The 19182-nt window shown below is 33.8% G+C and overlaps 1 protein-coding gene across 2 annotated transcripts in view; it reads left to right on the top strand.

Annotated features, from left to right (window-relative positions):
- The window catches only part of LOC128674232 (uncharacterized protein), a 62533-nt gene that overhangs the window by 37340 nt on the left and 6011 nt on the right, over positions 1 to 19182 (top strand). The gene's annotated exons all lie outside the window — the stretch shown is intronic.

Genomic DNA, 19182 nt, shown 5'->3' with positions numbered 1-19182 from the left:
GTGTCAGTTCGACGATCAATTTAGAAGAGCGACATGACAGATAGTTTGTCATTGACAGCCGACCATAATTTCTTATTTTTTATTTTATTTCTAGTACTTAGTTTTATTTCTCATCTCTAGTATTGTCGAAATATCGCTATTCCAAAGGGTCATTCATCGATTCATCAAATACACGCAATACGCCTGGTGCGTGTCACGTATCTACTCGTATACTTCACGTTTGTTGACATATTATTTAATAAAATTAAGAAAGACACATCACATAAAGAACATGAATAAAAAATTTGGAAACTACTAAAATTTTATTTGACGACCTCGGTGGCGCTGTGGTAAAGTGCTTGCCTCTGAACCGAGGGGTCCCGGGTTCGATCCCCGGTCGGGTCATGATGGAAAATGATCTTTTTCTGATTGGTCCGGGTCTTGGATGTTTATCTATATATGTATTTGTTATAAAATATAGTATCGTTGAGTTAGTATCCCATAACACAAGTTCTTCTTAATTTGGGGCTAGCTCAATCTGTGTGATTTGTCCTAATATATTTATTTATTTATCTTTAGTACTATATGGGAATCACTGCATTTAAATATTTAATAAAAATTAAAGAATAGGACGAAAATAACTTTGAAATAATTTAATTCCATAAAATGAAAGAAGGCTTAGATAGAACAGCTTACAGAACTTTCAAGTCGAAATGTAGGACAACGTACCACTTCCCAAGTTGATTCCTTAGAGAAATAAGTTAACAAGGTACTTAGGAATTCTTCAGTATTGATGGATGGGAATATTTATTCAATGTCAATACAATTTCTGAATTTCATAAAGCTTTTACAAATTAATGAAAGAATTTCATTTAACTGAGTTTATTTTAAAAGTTCAAATAACTATTTTAAAAGTACTTAGGAATCCGGTTGTGAGCTCAATATCTACCGATTTTGATAATAGGCACAGTTATATTACACCTTCGGGTCCCCTTGGAGTCTCCTCTTATATACATACACGAGAAGATTCCAACCATAAATATGTATAATAAACCAATAAAACTCTTAAAATTAACGTAAACAATAGAAGTTTATATAAATGAACAGTTTTGCACGCACCCGCTTAACTAAATTAATTATATAGAACAAATTGAATAAACCGACAGAAATTTCAATCATGACTTGTTTGTTTGAGGCGTCTTATTTTCTACTAATCCCTGCCTAATTCATATTTACTTTGCTTGTTATTTAATCAGTCGGCGTGTGGTTCCGTCCTAGAATTAGATCACTCCATATTCTGTCGTGTATGTCGTACGAGGCGACCAAGGGACAGTCATCTGATAGGCATCAATGGCATCCCGAAGGATGGTTGATATTGCTTTATTATAATATCCTACCTATGTTTTTACTAAAGTAGCCCAGTAGTAGAAATGTAAATATAAACAAATAAAAAGATCTCGAAAATACACGTCTTCTAGCCTTCTAAATTGAAACCTCGAAATATGTTGAATTAAATAACAAAGTTGTATATTCAAAGCTGTTTAATATAAGTACTTTTTTTTCCAAAAGAAATATATCATTTCATTCTTATCCCGAACGCTCCCATTCTGGCAATGAAAAAACCACTTTTCTCAATGGAATCAGTGTTATACGATGGAAAGCTCACTTAATAGAAACGATTTCACTATTTATCATACTGTCAACACAGCCTAGATAAACCATAAGATTAAAATGTGTGGGCACAGAAGGCTAACTATACTAAGTTTTAAGAGAGATTTCAATATAACTAGTGAATATTTACTAACATGTTACAATTTATTTAGTGGGTTAATTTACAAATTCCAACCTGTGGATCAACATTTTTTTCGACATTAAAAAAGAATATAACCGTTTTTCAATGGATTGTTTTTTTTTTATATACAACTCTTGCCCACGACTCCGCCTACGACCTAGCCTATGTCGGCGTCCAGCTCCAAATCAAAATAAATTCAATACAATGCTCAATTATGATGTGAAAGAAAGACACACTAACAAACATTTGCAAATCGTTTATGTGGTTCCGAAAATTATCACCTATAAAAGCTTGCTCTTTATAATATCACTGTAGATGAACATTTCGTTGTATATCTAAATTTTTCAATTTACTTGTGTAATAGGCCTTCTGATTTAAATCATTTTGCATATTAACAATGGTATTGTAGAGAGCTGAAAGGGCGCTGAACTCCGGAAGCAGGCTTCCTTGCAGGCGCCTGCCCGGCGACCCGACTGTTCCTATATCCACACATTTGTTTAGTAATGGATATACGAGCGGATTACTTTCTATTTGCAAGCTATTTATCACACAGTGCATTAGTTTGTTTTTTGTCAAAAACATAATGAATATTCGTAAACACGAACTGAAAGACACGTTTGGGGATTATAAATAAAAATTACCTTAATACTTAATTAAATATTATAACAGTACTTAATGTGCATACAGAAACGGCTCCTGACAAGGGAACTCGTCAACGGTATTGTGTGTTGTTTGTCACACATTGAATACAATAGGATCTCTCTAACAACAATTAAATGTCAAAAAATTTAATGTTTGTATAAAACTTATTTCATTTAGTAAACATTGCTACCGAAAGTATACTATATTATATAGTGAAAGAAATTGTAGAATTTGTAACTTGTAGATTTTTTTATTAACTTTTTATCGCGTGATTTCATTTCTTTTTCACGCCTACATGAGAATTACACAATTCGGAACATGTTGCGGAGTAATTCCCGTTCTCGTGCCGTTTTTTGATTAATTTTACGTCAGTTTCGCCATAAATTGTTATTTTCTGTATTTTGGTTTGTGAAATTACTGCCAGGGTTGTGATTTATGATGAGATGTCAAAAACATCTGCTAGAATCGTGTTCGAATTGCGTAATGAACTTATTTTTCAAGCATCCCTAATTGTATTAATTTTTAACTATATTAAAATCATACTATAATTCTATGCAAGTTTTGACATGTCAAAATCATATTATTTGATTAAATAGTAATAGTAATTATGATAAAATAGTAAAAACTCAATCAAGCTTATTGTTATATGAAAGTATGTACGAGATAGACATTCAAAAAGAAGTCCCCCTGTCGCGTCTGTGGTTTTGTACGGTTGGTTTTTGTACGGTTTTCACCAATAGATAGTGTGATTCTTGAGGAAGGTTTTGGTGTTTATTATAGTTTTACCCAAGCGAAGCCGGGACGGGCCGCTAATTTCAAATAGTTCTAAATAGTATTTAAATTATTTTCTCAAACAGTAGGTAGTAGTTGTAACACTAGATTAACTACTTACTTAGACCTACGGAGCAATGTCACGTCTACTTACGTCATCGACACAGAAATAGACGGTCATATAATAGATTGCAGGACATTTGTATATCCCCGGCAGTTGACTTGCGGTAGCCTGGAGGAAATGGCCTCAGAAATAGGATAGCACGATTTGCAAATAGATTCTCACTACATTTTCTATAATCTTAATAACTATAGTTTTGTTGATACATGACTTTCACTCGCATTATGAAAATGAAAAAGTCAGTTTCGCGATGTACCTCTATATAAGCTGTCGTCTCAACAGATATACGAAAACGTTGAAAAAGCGCCAGTTAGGATTAAATAAATTAAAAAAAAAAATATTCAGACAATTATAGACCACTAATTCAAATGAAATTTAATAAATGGTTTATTAATTATATATTCCACAAATTAAAATAAATTCCAAAAGTTATATTTTTACACACGATTATTATAATATTCATTAGTATCCATTTCCCGGCATGGGTACTGTACTGTGAGATGTACGAGTATATCTCAGCTGTGCTGTGAGATAAGGACAGTCCAATACTTTCAGACCTGCAAGACCTTGCAAACCCTCAAAAAAATAATCTCGCTTTCGTCATGCAACAATGGTGGGCAATGATGTAGCCCCTAGATATACATAATCAATATACTTATTGTAAAGTATGAATAGACCAGACCATCTAAAAGGATAATGCTTACCCATGATGTGCGTAAAATTTTATTGTAACAACGGAAAATCATATCGCTGGAAACACCGCGCTTCATTTTCACTTACATATCCATTTCCCTAGGCATAAATTAAAGATTTTACAGAAGATTTTGCATATGTAAGGTAAATTTAACAAAACATGACAAAAGGAAAATTTACAGGATCCGATTCTGGACCATTTTCTTAAGACAATACAGAAACACCAACCTATCCGAGGTACGGGTCCAACTTATTTAGACAACACTTGCGAAACTCGAAGGCCACGTTTCGCTTTATATTGGGCTTATTGGTAGAATTTAGAATATATTATTATAGATTGTTGTCTTCCATCCATCCCATTCCAAGTCGAAATCCAGCGCTTCTTGCCAGAATGGCGGGAAACTGCATTGAATCGAGAGTTGTGGAAGAAAGTAAGAGGAGGCCCTGCAGTGGGACACACAATAGGCTTATAGCAAAAAATGGTCTTGAATTTAAAATCATTTTCTTTGATTAATATTTTATAATCTGCTCGGTAAGTTTGTTCTTTCGCTTGATTTGCATTTGAAAATCGAACCCATAGAATTAGTAGACTAGACGGAGTACCTACTTAATTCCATGATCCAACCAATATATAAATGATTTCTTCTTTTCCCTGATTATTTTATGTTAAGGGACAAATGCTAGTCATAAAAGGAAAGGCTGTATATTCGAGGGATAAATCACGGCACACAATGAGGGATTTATATTATGTTTTGTTTTGCTACGTCCATCGCAAGACGTATTGTGGGTTATACAATGGTATCAAAATATATGATTGATATATACCTATAGAAATCTGAATTTGTTACCTCTTCCCACTTTATAATACTCAAACAAATCGGCCAAGTATGTTTCTATCTAAATTAAAAATACAATTTACGTAGTACTCCTAAGTAGCAAGAATTCTATACTACCAAATAATGAAAATTATGACTGATTTGATGAAGCTGAAGATTTTGTTTGAATTCTACTATTTGCTCTGTATTATCATAGCTGGGATTAATGAGAAAGCTACATGTAAGTCAAAAATCAATAAGCATCAGGCGCCACCACCTTGTCGTCGGGTGTTTAGTAGTTTGTATGGCTACTCTTATTTACCGCAAGGAAAAACTAGCAATGTATCTAAGCTGAATCCGGAGCCGCCTTGGGAGCCACAAATGACGACCTCGGTGGCGCAGTGGTAAAGTGCTTGCCACTGAACTTAGAGATCCCGGGTTCGATCCCCGGTCGGGTCATGATGGAAAATGATCTTTTTCAGATTGGCCTTGGATGTTTATCTATATATGTATTTGTTATAAAATATTCAAATTCAAATTCAAAATCTTTTATTGACAACAAATTTATGGATATTATGTACATACAATGTTCGTAAGCTTAATAGCTATTTATCAAGCGGGTCCACCGTTCAACCATCCACCATCAAACTAGGAATAAACCTGTCTCTTGATTGGTAGAAGGCAGCACGGAAGATCCGGTAAGATGTACCTAACTAAAGTTATTTATGTAGTAGGTACTTAGTGCTGAAGTATGATGTACATGAATTCCATAATTCCCAAGCTAGACGAATCTGTGTTTTGGGAATTATTTGAAGTTATTGCAATAGTACTTAACCTAAATTATGGTATAAAAACTTAAATCTATTACAATAACAAAAAATAACGCTCTCCGCCGCCTTGTGGTAACAGTTTATATGAAAAGTGGGTTTGAGTGAATTTATTATGTTGTATAATAATGTTACTTAAAATTTGGGTATATATGAGATGAATTATATAAATAAATCATTGAATACCTAATTCTTATTGATAATTTGATGCGGGGTCTAGTATTTTTAATATATTTTATGTATTTATTATTTGAAATTAATTAGGCAAAAGATTTTCTGTGTCAGAATAACTTAATGTCAAAAGCCATTCTTTAATTTTAGATTTGACGACACGTATTGTGCAAGGATATATTTTCAATATTTTATTACCCTACAATAATACCGCTAAGAATTTCAAAATGTCGTGAAGCAAAAACAGACCTATGCACGGGCGTAGAGCAGACTAGGTCCCATCTACGCTTCCGGATATGTAGCGTTGGATCAAAGACCAATTGTGAATGCTTACGGAACAACATCATGGCAATAAACAGTTGTCTAACTGTCATAATGGAAGTTTCTGAGTAGAGTTGTGGAGTAGGGTACTGAAAAGGCTTTTTGGTCATAACCTTAGCGACTGCTCGTTGTGCCCGCTCTAACGGCAGCAGCGTTGTTTTTGCCGCACCACCCCATACTGAGATACAGTATGATAAAATTGATTGACCTAGGGCATAGTAGTAGTCTACTATGCCCTATGTCAATCAATTATATCTTAAGGATACTTAAATCGGGAACAGAGTTTAAATTTCGGAACGTAAATGAGTTTTCTTACTTTGTTTTTCAGAAAAATAATGGTCCTACTTGACATATTGATATACAAAAATACCAAGATATTTGGCGGTTGATGTCCGCGATATGACTGTGCATGTGCACGTGGAGCAATCGCTAAAAACTCCACAGATATGAGCTCTAAGTGAGAATTCATTATGTGAAGGCTGGGTAGAAACGTTTATAGCAAAGGTTATGTAGTTGCTTTTGACTAGATTTAAGGTTAATAGATTTGAATCGAGCCAAGACATAACCGTAGACAAAGCTGATTCTGCATTTGAAATATAGTACCGTTGAGTTTAGTATCCCATAACACAAGTCTCGAACTTACTTTGGGGCTAGCTCAACCTGTGTGATTTGTCCTAATATATTTATTTATATTTAATTAGAGTCGTGGTGTTCCTAAAACAAAGTTTTTCTTTTGTTTCATTTAATGAATCAGATTTCCTCTTCTACAATATTTTTATTTTTCATTTTACTGAAATAGGAAGCATGCCTCGTTATTGTTTCCCCAATTAATAGTCTCCAATCCGTGTGGCTAGACATCTCCTTTGCATTAGATAAATTATGCTAAGACGCTTTTAAACTACCGCATCCGCTACAGTCTTTTATTATTAGTTAGTAGACGAGACTATCCATAGACAAAAATAATTAATCTTGTCCTATCTCCGTATTTCGAAACAAATTCTAAACTTAGTTCGTCTCTGCATTAAAATATGCATCTAGTAATAGAAATCCTTTTTGCAATTCAATACGAGTGGGTTTTACCCATCAACTTATAAATGATTTAAAATTAATTAATATAAATTTTGGATTTAAATTTTAATGTTCAGATTTATTCTATAAGCTATTCTAATTATTTACCAGGATTGTTGAATAAAACTATCAGAGTTTCTGTGCCACATAAATATCTGATTAACTGCTTTCAAGTAGATATATCACGATAGTATTTAAACATAAAACTTGTTGTCTCCGAGATAATCTTATCAAAGCTTTGTTTACGCTACGTGTTTAAGTTTTCCATGAAATTATTGCTTATTTCCAAGTTTCTAAGATAATCCTTGCTTATAAAAATAAATCCCCCTGTCGCGTCTGTTTATCTGTATGAACCTGATAAACTCAATAGCTACTGATCGGATTTTTCTACGGTTTTCACCAATAGATACTGTGAAGGTTTAAGTGTATTTTGTAAATTTATCAAATATGAAATCTATATTTTTACCATCAGCGAGCCGAAAGAACAGCTTACGATCCTGATGATGGAGGTTATTCCCTCGTTCCTCTTGGATCCTGTCATCGATAAGCATAAGCAGAAAACGGATCTGTCTACTTTCTACTAAATAGATTTACCCTCTCATTCATAAAAAACAGACTAGGTCAGTCACCCGCCGCAAAAAAATTCAATTGAGTGGGAAGTGGGAATAAAATAGTGACATCGAGCCGCAGGGGGCTCCTTTTACATACGAGCGAGACGCACAAAACGCCCGCTGAGCTGCACATTCATTGAAAGGCGTCTGTTGTGATTCTGATGGATTTTACGTGTAGGTACATATATTTATTTTCACACAATACTTTCACAAACGGGCTATCTAGATCTGCATCCGTAGCATATCTAAAAAACATGAGATTCGAGATCTAGCCGAGTATCTCACTGAATGAACAAAACGTGTTATCGCGATCCATACAATAGGGGGCCGGCATCGTAACACATAAAACTAATGTCGATGTGAAAAAAATATTCCCCCGACGGAGGACCAAAGGAGGAAAGTAAGTTAACGTGTCTGTATTTATCTGATATTATTTGTATGTCTGTTTGTGGCATCATCATAGCAGCAAAACGGCTAAACCGATTTTGTTCTTTTTTTTTTATTGTTTTTGACTGGTAGAGAATAACATATTGCATTAAGTCCAGCATTTGTACATATTTTTTCTAAATTTGCGCGATAAAGTTTTTAAGTAAATAAATCTGAATTTATTGTAGGGTGAGAACCCTTTCGATAAAAAAAAACAGATTCGCTCTGAAAGTAGGTTAAAGTCAAAATGAAGGTACTTGCTATTCAAGACGAAACGGGGTCGGCTATCCCAACTTGGGTAGTTATTCACGTTTGTTCCGAACGTCTAAGTTTTACACATTGATCAAATGTGACGTATCGTATTAATGGAAGCTTATATTCAAGGGAAAAATTGGGATATAATAAATCAAACTAGTATGTAATCTTCTGATTACGGTCACGTTGTCAATATTTTCAGTCTTAAAATTATAAAGAAACTACCTTACCTGATGCCCGCGGCTTCGCCCGCGTAAATTTTACACTTAATTTTTTCCGAGATGAAAGGTGTCCTTCTCTATACTTCAAACTAAATATATGCAAAATTTCAAAAAGATTGGTTGAATAGATAGAACGTGAAGAGGTAACAAACAAACTTAGTTTCGCTTTTATATTGTTAGTAAGGAAAGGGATAATATATAAGTAAGGATATAATTACATATCGATGACATTCGTTCAGCTAGCTCGTTGAGCGACATTTAACCTTTCTCATGAGACTATCAATCAATGTTACGTACCTAATATTAATCTACTCTTGGCGTTTTTTTTATCGAAACTACTGAATAAACTTTTACTCCATAGCAAAGTATCAAAATCTATATCAAGATAAACATAATACTTTAATCCAAACAATATACGTTCAAGAAAGATTACCTTTCCTTTTCGTTCCACGTATTTGTTAATAGATTGATCAACGTCGCCGAAATCTCGATCATACGGAACACCTCAACAATCTATTTTTACACCTCATCAATCACCCAAGGTCATTAACAGTCCCTTCAAAGTTTATTATTAACCTCGTTGCTATTAGATGAAAGAGGAATATTTTTAGGGCCTAAATCTAATCCTTATATATAATAAAACAAAGTTCTCTGCCGTCTCTGTCTGTTCGCGATAAAATCGCTTTCACTGGAGTCGAGTCCACACCAGCGAAGTTGCAGGCATCAGCTAGCATTTAAAACATTATATATAAAATGCATACATGAATAAGCCTTTCGAAAACTATGCCCTGAATTATTGTTATGTAATACTTCGGTCACCAAATTAACGGCAATGGGGCCAGTTCAGCCACAATCGCATTTTCATAAACAATAACCCGCCACAGATAAGAACATCAATTTGGGTAACGAGTGTTTGTAATTGCGCAGACATTACAGCCGCAAACGTTCCATAAAACATACATAATTGCAACCGTTCGCGTCAGTTGAAACTACGAGGATTTAGTTTCCACACATTTCTGTACTGGAATCTAAACTATACACTGTCACTGCCAAACGGATCTGGGATAATCAATCTCCCGGACGGACAGCGTGAGGCGCAGGCGAAACGCTTTGTGGATTTTAATTGTTATTCGGAAGTGAAGGAACTACGACTGCGGGTTATCCAGAACATTGTACATTGGTATTTTGGGAAATTCATATTGAAAACGTTTGGTACTTAATGATATTTTCTATTCGGTAAAAATTGAACAACATAGTTTGAATTTATAAAAATCGTAAAATTAGATTTTAAACAATCCCACTTCTGTGTTGGGTTGGTTGGGTTGATTTTTAATAGAAAAAAAAAGATACATTGAGACATAAACAAATATTAAATATAGGAAGATTTTTGAATTTTTTGTGACAAAATTTTAGCAGAAAATAATAGGGTAGGTAACTAGTTGCCATCTAGTCAAATCAGATACTTTTTTCCATGTGTCAAAAAATGTATGGGACATATATGACAGTGGGCACAAGTGACGTCACAAATGTTGGAGTCAAAAGGCGTTAATTAAACTTTGATGAGAGCAAAAACATACTAAATATTACTATAAATAAAATTGATCAGTTAAAGTGGCATTCGATTATCGTGTTTCATTATGTGAATGCATTTATACATTTTATTTTATACACAAGCAACCCTATTCTTACGCACTTTAGAAGACCCGCACTACAGCGTTATTGCGAAGTCGCGGTATATGGGGCCAAAAAATTCAAGCTGCGAACATTCATTCGTCCTATCGCGCAATACGTATCTAATTTATTTTCCAAATATATAGCAGAAACAGATTCAATATATTATAAATCTGACCCTAAACCTTGCGGCCAAGGTGATGCCTGTAATACTGTCAATATAATTATAATACATTGTATTAAATAAACAAAATGATAGATTTAGTACACAGAAACTGTTTGCCAAAATCTATAGTTACCTCGAGCAAGATGTTGGCAAACATTAACATTGAAAACAGTAAATACTCCCGATTCTACAACTTGTGAACAACATATGTATGTCATTAATTCGTTAGTATGTAAGAATAAACACAAAATATAGTATTATTATATACAGAATACACAACAGTATCTGCTCAGGTATTGAATGTTGAACTACCATAATGTTTAAGATTATTATTGTAATAACAGTGATTTGAAGATTATTATTGTAATAACAGTGATTTGAAGATTATTATTGTAATAACAGTATTTTGGTTATTAATTTGTATTTGTTAGGTACATTTAAGTACTTATAAATTTTAAAAGTTTCTTGAAACACCAAACCAGTATGTAAATATCCTTTAGTAAACATCTTTAATATCTCCACTATTTCAACTTTTCTTAACTTAGTATGAAAGTAGAAGTTTCGAATCCAAGTTAATTTATTGGCACAAACGAACTGAGATCGGAAAATTTGACCTACAATGGTGAAACTCATAAAACGCAATAAAATCGTAAGAATCGTAAACAATATTTCATTAACGAGTTCTCGACCCAAAAAGCTGTATTTAGGTCGCTGGACAGTTCTAAAAGCGCCATTGAAAAAGCGATCAAAGAATTCTGAAAGCTTATTACGACCAACCCCACAGACCGACATTTATCCATACACGTAAGGTACAAGGTCGCTATTGCACTTTTAATTGTACATAGACGTTGTCTATGATGGGCTCTCTCATCTTTGCGTGTTTAGAATTGTATACGGGGGTATATATGTCGCCGACAAACAAACAAAAAATAAACCTTAAAATATGACCGGCCGCCTATACTATACCTGACGGAAACTCTACTCTCTACTTGGGAACATTCTATAAATGATTATCTGTTTTCCCTGTAAAATGAAGACAAAATCCAATTTAAAAATTAAAAAATATTTTCCCGTGATTTGCCAATAGTTTCCAATATTTACTTTTTTCTTGACTTAACGCTCACTTGTCAAAAGGTGATTGAGGAGGAACATCCAAGAATATCGGATTTTCGTATTAGTTGTGAATCCCGCATCCCACGTCTCTAAAGAGATTTGTCGGCGACACAAAAAAATTGGAAGTAAAAAAAATAGCAGGATTATGATTGAGAACAAATAAAGTTAGATGATTCGTTCCACTGAAGATGTCTAAATACTTATCTAGACATGAATTAATTACAATCAAGGTTGACACGAGAGGGAGTGCTCATCAACATAATGAATGACACAATCAGGTACATAATGTCTATTTTACCAAAGTGACCACCACTTCATCAAAATGACAACGTTTAATGACTACCGTTTTTCATGAAGACGACGTAGAAAATGTAGACGACGGCGGGCAGATAAAAGTCAACACCAAAGTTGACTAGTGCAACGTGCTCTGTGTCTGTGGCTACGGTTTTGAAATCATGCGTCAGTAAACCCCGTGACGTCAATGCACACACAATGGCTCGCCCTCGTGTCCATAAAACCATATTTCTCCATTTTTGTAGGCAAACCCTATGCCAGGTTCCAATAGCGACAACTTTTAATTAATTTATTTTTTCAACGGGAGACAGCATACTTTTGGTATGCTGTCCCGTTTGAATGTCACTTTCACTGTCATAAAAGTTACACATTTTATTGTTTTTGTATATCATTCGATTTGTTCCAAATCGTTAATGCATGCAAATGTTCGTAATTTTACAGATCTATATGTTTCTCATCATGTTATTTGCTAAGCATTCTCACCTGATTATTTATGCTTTATGTTATTAAAGTATTCAAAGTGTTTGTATCAAGCTCGCCGGTTCGTATCCACGAAAATGTTGCATAACGAAAGCGTTATTTTTTGCATATTTAGGCTCCACTTAACACCAGTCCCGGTTTTTCTTATGGTAATTAGAGCTGCCAGACAAATTTTGTAATTAACACGCTCTGCTTAATTTTGGTATGAATGAATTCAGATGTCTTATTACGGACTAGCCTAGATTTTACGCGAATCTCTCTCTCTCTCACATGTAAACACCACCCTGGTCGGCTATGACGCCCAGAGTTTCAAGCTGACTTCAACCCTCTTTGGAAATACTGTTATTGCCCATTAGCTGCCACTGTATGTTTTGTTATGGCAAGTCTAATAAAAAAAGTGTGTGTTGAACTCGAGGGTTACGTACAATATATAAATTATTTTTTTAATATATATTTTATCTTAATAAGTTTTCAACATTTTGCAAATAAATACAACAGCGCGCAAATTTAAAACCACCACCAATTACTTAAAGCGCCATCTATCCATTTTTTTTCTGGAATTAATTAAATTTCAAAACACCAGCGCCATCTATCCAACTTTTTTCCATTTTAGCTCCAAAATTAATGGAGAGTAAATATTATTTTATTTGAAAATAATATTTACTCTCCACATCTGTGTAGGATTACACCATCTTAACAAATTTCACCTGATTCGGTCTAGTGGATTGGGACCAAATTGGCTGTGACAGACAGACGGACAGACACACCGACGAGTGAGGTACACGATAAGGGTTCCGTTTTTGATTTTTTTTGTACAGAACCCCGAAAAACATAGGTACAAGTAAATGCTCTATACGCGTTTACAATTTCGTTAATCTTTCGCTAAATAAATAGCAAAAGACATTTCCATATATTACGATGTCTTATTAATAGTCATTCGCTGAAATAATCTCTTTTGCGTCATTTAAATATTAAATGTAAGGAAAATTGTTTCGTAATTCTATTTATTTGGCGCCATTACGAAAATGTTCCATTAACGCTTGTCTCGTGTTACCAACATAATTAAACCACGAAATAAGTTGATCGGTGCCGCTCTCACGTTAGAAATTACTTTCTTTATAATATAGATAGGTTACTTTTCCTATGTAAATTTCATACATAAAGCAAGCCTTGATAGCTCAAAATAAAGAAAAAATTAATGTAAAATTAACTTGACTTAATATATATCAATACGTAAATCAATACAAATAGTTAATGTAGCTATTTTGTCATATCTTTGCTCCACATAGCTTTTCATCAAAATATTCTTTAATTATACTGCGTATAACCAAAAAAATAAATGCCACAAAAAAGTAAAAGACAAAAATACATAATCATATTTTGCTATGTTCTCCGTCTGATCTGTTTTGGAATAAATTTGAATTAATATCCTTTCGGCCACCTGTGCCCTTAACCCCGCCTATACAAGGAAAGAAGGTGGAAATACCCAATGGGAAAAGGTTAATCATATTACTGTGGCAATAAAGTAATAATTTTATTGTTAGCTCTTGGAAAATAATAAGTATCTAATGCTTCTTGGAAATACAGAGCAGGATTTTTAACGTCCGTCAAAGAAAACCTAGTTTTCATTTTATCTTATTTTGTCTGCGAGCTAATATATTTTCTTAATGTATAAAATTTTATTAATGTGAGGTAATTTGTGTGAGTAATTTTATTAACATTAACATACGACCTAATGAAAACTATAAAGTAGCAGTTAGGACCCCATATTCCCTTGATCCCAGATTATATTAAACTAGATTGAAGTAAGTGGAACTAGAACGTGCTTTATTGAATGCACAGGCGTGTGGTGGCAAAGATATCTAAATACTTAAATTAAATTTTAATATTTTTACATAAATGTCATTATTGACACTAGCTTTTAGGGGATTTATATATCACTTGGGGGGTCTCCTCACGATGATTGCATAAAAAAGAGTTAAGGTTCAAACCTTGCGAACCAACTTGCGGCTTGGGCATCAACGCAGGGACGTAAAATGGGTTAAGCGTGGGCGCACGTTTGAATAGGCGTCAGGTCAACACATTAATATCTGTCAATGACCTGAGTGGCCTTTCACCCCGTTCTGTTCCTGCAGCCTCGACATTCTAATTACATAATACATGCAGTGCAGATTATTTTTAGAAATCGATTTGAATCAAAAAATGTAAGTAACTAGTTAGATCCTTAGTACTCCATGCAAGTGATATACCGCTCGATAGACAACTATGGAGATAGCGTTTTGATAGATTATCGATATGACTATTCTTTATCACCAAAGCTGGCTGGTTGCCGAAGCATCGATACGATACTATCGATAGTTCGGAAACGCTAGTTCATACAGGTCTGGTAGCCAAAGAAAGCTCAATGTGTGATTCTCCTCCCGCGTAGATTATTGTAATCTCAATATCACCAAAAAGCGCGCCTTATACCAAAACGTGTAGCTTCAGGTTTTGCACCCCTTGGCCCAGTCTACCCCATAAGGAATAAAGTTTAAGTTCATATCAAATATTTGAACCTGTTAAATTATCTAAATTTTACAAATATTCTATCTGACCCTTAGATGAATAATTTAAAGTGGCCGAATCAGTGTTTGGTTTTGTGAAATTAGTGTACATAGCCCAAGAATATTACATTTATTTCAACCAATTTATACTCTTGGTAATATTTAACTTTTAGTTTCATTTTCAATCGGTATTTACACAGCGTTAATTAAGTCTATAAGTACATAATTATTTATTCCATGAATACAAATCAAATTGTAAAAATTAGAATTGTTTGTCTACAATTTTATGTTTAACATCCTAAAATGCGAACGTTGTCGTATTTAATAAAGATACAATCGTATAAAATATACTAGACGTATAGTCTATTATGGAATCTGCGAAATTCGCTAAATTCTCGAGGGCCACTGAAGCTGGCTGGCTTGCAAGCGCTGTCTCTTACTTGTACAAATCAAATTTCTGTCTCAGGCCAGAAAAATGGTAGTCTGATTCTGAATTTAAAAATATCACCTTTTTGCAAGATTTTATCTAGTTTCACATGGCCCATGGTTGAATTTCACCTTTTTCTACTATCCTATAGATTTAATTTTTTCCCCATCGCTTCAGTTTCCATGACTACGCTTTGTTAAGATAAGCATGACCTGCACCCAGGACCGGTTTCTATCGAGGGAGCTCCTTAACAGTTTACAGTATCAATGGCGACAAGCTTGTGGCAAAAATGTCATTTTTGTGAAAAACACATTCTATCGATACGTGTAAATAACTGGCGCTCATCGACTACCATTTATCCTGAAATTCCTGGGAGAACATCTCCCCGGGTCGTAGCTAGTAATAAAATAATAAACTAGGTACTGGCTTTTGTATAAAAATGGAATAAAGATATATCTTTATCGGGAAACCTCCGCAAACTGTTCATTTTCGCATACAGTAGCGCATACAAACAACGGATTATAGCCTCGGCGCTTTTTGCTGTAGTGTATAGGTACTATATAAAGGTACTGTATAAACAAAATATGGATAAAACGGTTGTGCCTTCAATGAAAAAGAATATTTCCAACTACCGGCCCGTCCCAGCTTCGCTCGGGTAAAACCGTAAATTATACACCGAAACCTTCAACAGTAATCACACTATAACCGTAACCGTAAAAAGCGTAGAAAAAATTCGTCTGGTAGTTTTTGAGTTTATCGCGTTAATACAGACAGATAGAAGTGACAAAAAGAAGTCCCCCTTCTTTTTACAATATGTATAGATATGATGACCTTATAAATGATGTCGTTTTTTACCTAGTCTTTACTATTTACTATCTTATGGACATCCATAAATGTAAAACTACTGCCACTAAACTTATTTCATATTAGGTAGCGTGTGAGAAAGTAGGTTTTGATCCGATATATGTTATCGGCCATGAATTTTCTTCCTGAATTCTTGGTCCTACGATTTATTTATGCCTAAAATGCGGTGGGAAGGGTTAAAGTTGAAAGGTTGAAGAAGTCTCAATAGTGGCATTACATAACAAATGATATATTCAAATAATATTATCTATTATGATGTCCACATTATGACCATTTTCGATACGAATTAGAGCCTGCTAATAATCTTATGTTGATATATTAAACAGTTGCCTAACAAAATTATTTTTTCTTTAAACATTTGGGAAATGAAACGGAAAATTTCCTCATTCATACCACAGATCCTTAAAAAGGAACGTTAGTGAGTTAAGAAATGATTGAAATAAATCTCCAAAGTGCGTAATCAGAGAATATTGCTCTGGAACGCTTGAGACAAGTCGTCCTATTACGGAGGTCTTGATGACAGATCCATGAAATTTCTCAATCTTGGTTTTCAAGTCAGTAGTCTTGTCCTTTTAAATTATATTAATGTATTTACATCCAAGCGTCTTTTTTCTGCTACGAATACATTATTTTTTTCAAAATATTTCAAGCCTGTAAGGGCAATCTGTCATCAATCCTTACATGTTGTTAAAACAATCCCCTATTCGCGCTTGTCAGTCTGTATGAAAGCGACAAACTCCAAAACGTATTTTTCTACGGTTTCACCACTTGATGAAGGTTTTATTTTGTTTTTGTCCGAGCTAATTCAATACATTACAATCAGTTATATATATGTACATGAACAGATTTTCGAATAAATGCTTTTGACTTCGCAAAGTGCACACACGTTTTTCTTTTAATTAAAAAAAAACTTATTAAACAGATATGAGCAACAATATAACATATATCCATCCCAAAAATGTCAAAACATTCGCCTGTATAATGTTAAAGCAGTAAATAGTAGACATAAGAGTCTGATTTTGTTTAAAAATATATGTGGGTTCCGCAAAAAGGGCTCGCAGTCGGGAGACGGGCTATACAATCAATTAGTCAATGTCAGTAAAACCTCAGATTTGAGATCACGAGGGCTCCCTGACCCAAATCGCTCCCATTTGTCATCCCCTGCTCGACTGACTTGAACTTACGAATAAAATCATTGCCATTGATAGCTACCATTCGACTACGATTACGATTTAAGACTTGCCTATTCCTTGTTCTACCTATACTTAACATATTTCGGATATAATCAAGTATAAGCATATTTATTTAACGCATAAGAAACATGGCACAATTTATTTGAAGCAAAAACGACTACTCATTGTCCTCCCATGGATATCGTTCAAGGCTACTTAAGAGATATATAAACTTAATAGATGATAACGTCAGGCATGCAGCCGATCAAATAATCTAATTTGAATTCAATATTTGATAATTATTTTTTATGCGAACCCGGTTTAGGTGTCACAGCCGAGAATAAAACTGCGAGCAGAAATATGGCACAATTGACTACTAACAATGACGGCTCTTCTCAATATATTCACGTCCACATTTCTAATATTCGAGAGACCGTATAAATTTACAGTTTTACGAAGTCGCTGTTCGCAAATTTGATATTCCCAACTTTGATTTAAATAACCTATTATTACGTTAATTGGCCTATTATAAAGTTCATAAAAGACATTGTCTGTTTTCATCTTCATTACATTCAATCTTCATTTGCATTTTTTAACTTTGTCATAATAACAGACAATTAAAGAACTTCGTGGAAAATGTCCAACAAATTTTTTTACTTGCGTATTTCAACCCCGTGGCTTGTAAAATATAATTTCGTGTCAGATACAATTATACAATTATTCGCAGTGATGAGTTAGATAAGTTTTATGCCCAATTGTCAAACTTTCTCAGGATTAACCCAAATTAGTCTCATTGGCAACATCATTTATCTTGCGAGATAAATGCGTGCATTTATCTTTCTAAGAATCTAGCTTCATGCCGTGGCTTCTCTCCCGTACGGAATAAAAACGCTACATGTTATTCCAGATTACATTTTACTCGTGACCATTTTCATTTAAATCCTTCCAGTTTTACTTAAACAAACATCCTTACACATATTCATATATTAAATTATTCCACATTGTAAATACATATTTGGTCTTACAACTATTTACAAAACCTGTGTCAGGTATTGTGAATTATGACTCAATTATAATAATAATAAATTTTTAATCCTTAAAAATATTATAGTAAAGATTTTATAGTATTATCTCCAATTCTAGTATAATATAATGTCATTACACACATCCAAACTTTCACATCGATAATTTTACTAAGATGTAAGATAAGATCGTGTATAGTAATGTATACAGTTTTGTTATCTTTACCTTGTCTTGTCTGCTTCTATGATCTTTGAAATTCTATCAATGAGTATAATTGATTGCATGGCATATAATCATAATAATCAAACAACAAATGTGTTAGGTTCGTATCTTATTACATTTTTGCTAAGTTATATCCTTTCCATTAGATATCGAGTATATTTACATAGATACAGACCTAGCCATGCAAATAGCCTAGTAGTAAATAGGGTGTCCTAGTTTTTATAAATGCATAGTGCATGTTAGATGCACATTTTCTAGACACCGTGCACGTAAACTTTGAATTAAGTTATTGGATTCTTCGAATAAATTTACTCTATTTACTTATTTCTGTATATTGAATAAATCTATACTTACTAAGTAAGTAGGTATCATTTCTATAATAGGTATCTACTAATTATATTTCAGTTGGCATCTTCCATCTCAAATGTTTTAAAAAGAGATTAATATATGAGTACATCGTGAGTATGCTTTCTTAATTCAAAGTATACTTTTAC

The sequence above is a fragment of the Plodia interpunctella genome, chromosome 12 (assembly GCF_027563975.2).
Source record: "Plodia interpunctella isolate USDA-ARS_2022_Savannah chromosome 12, ilPloInte3.2, whole genome shotgun sequence".
NCBI classification, from domain to species: domain Eukaryota; kingdom Metazoa; phylum Arthropoda; class Insecta; order Lepidoptera; family Pyralidae; genus Plodia; species Plodia interpunctella.
The sequence above is the reverse complement of the archived record's forward strand: the minus strand, read 5'-3'. Positions and strand labels throughout refer to the sequence as shown.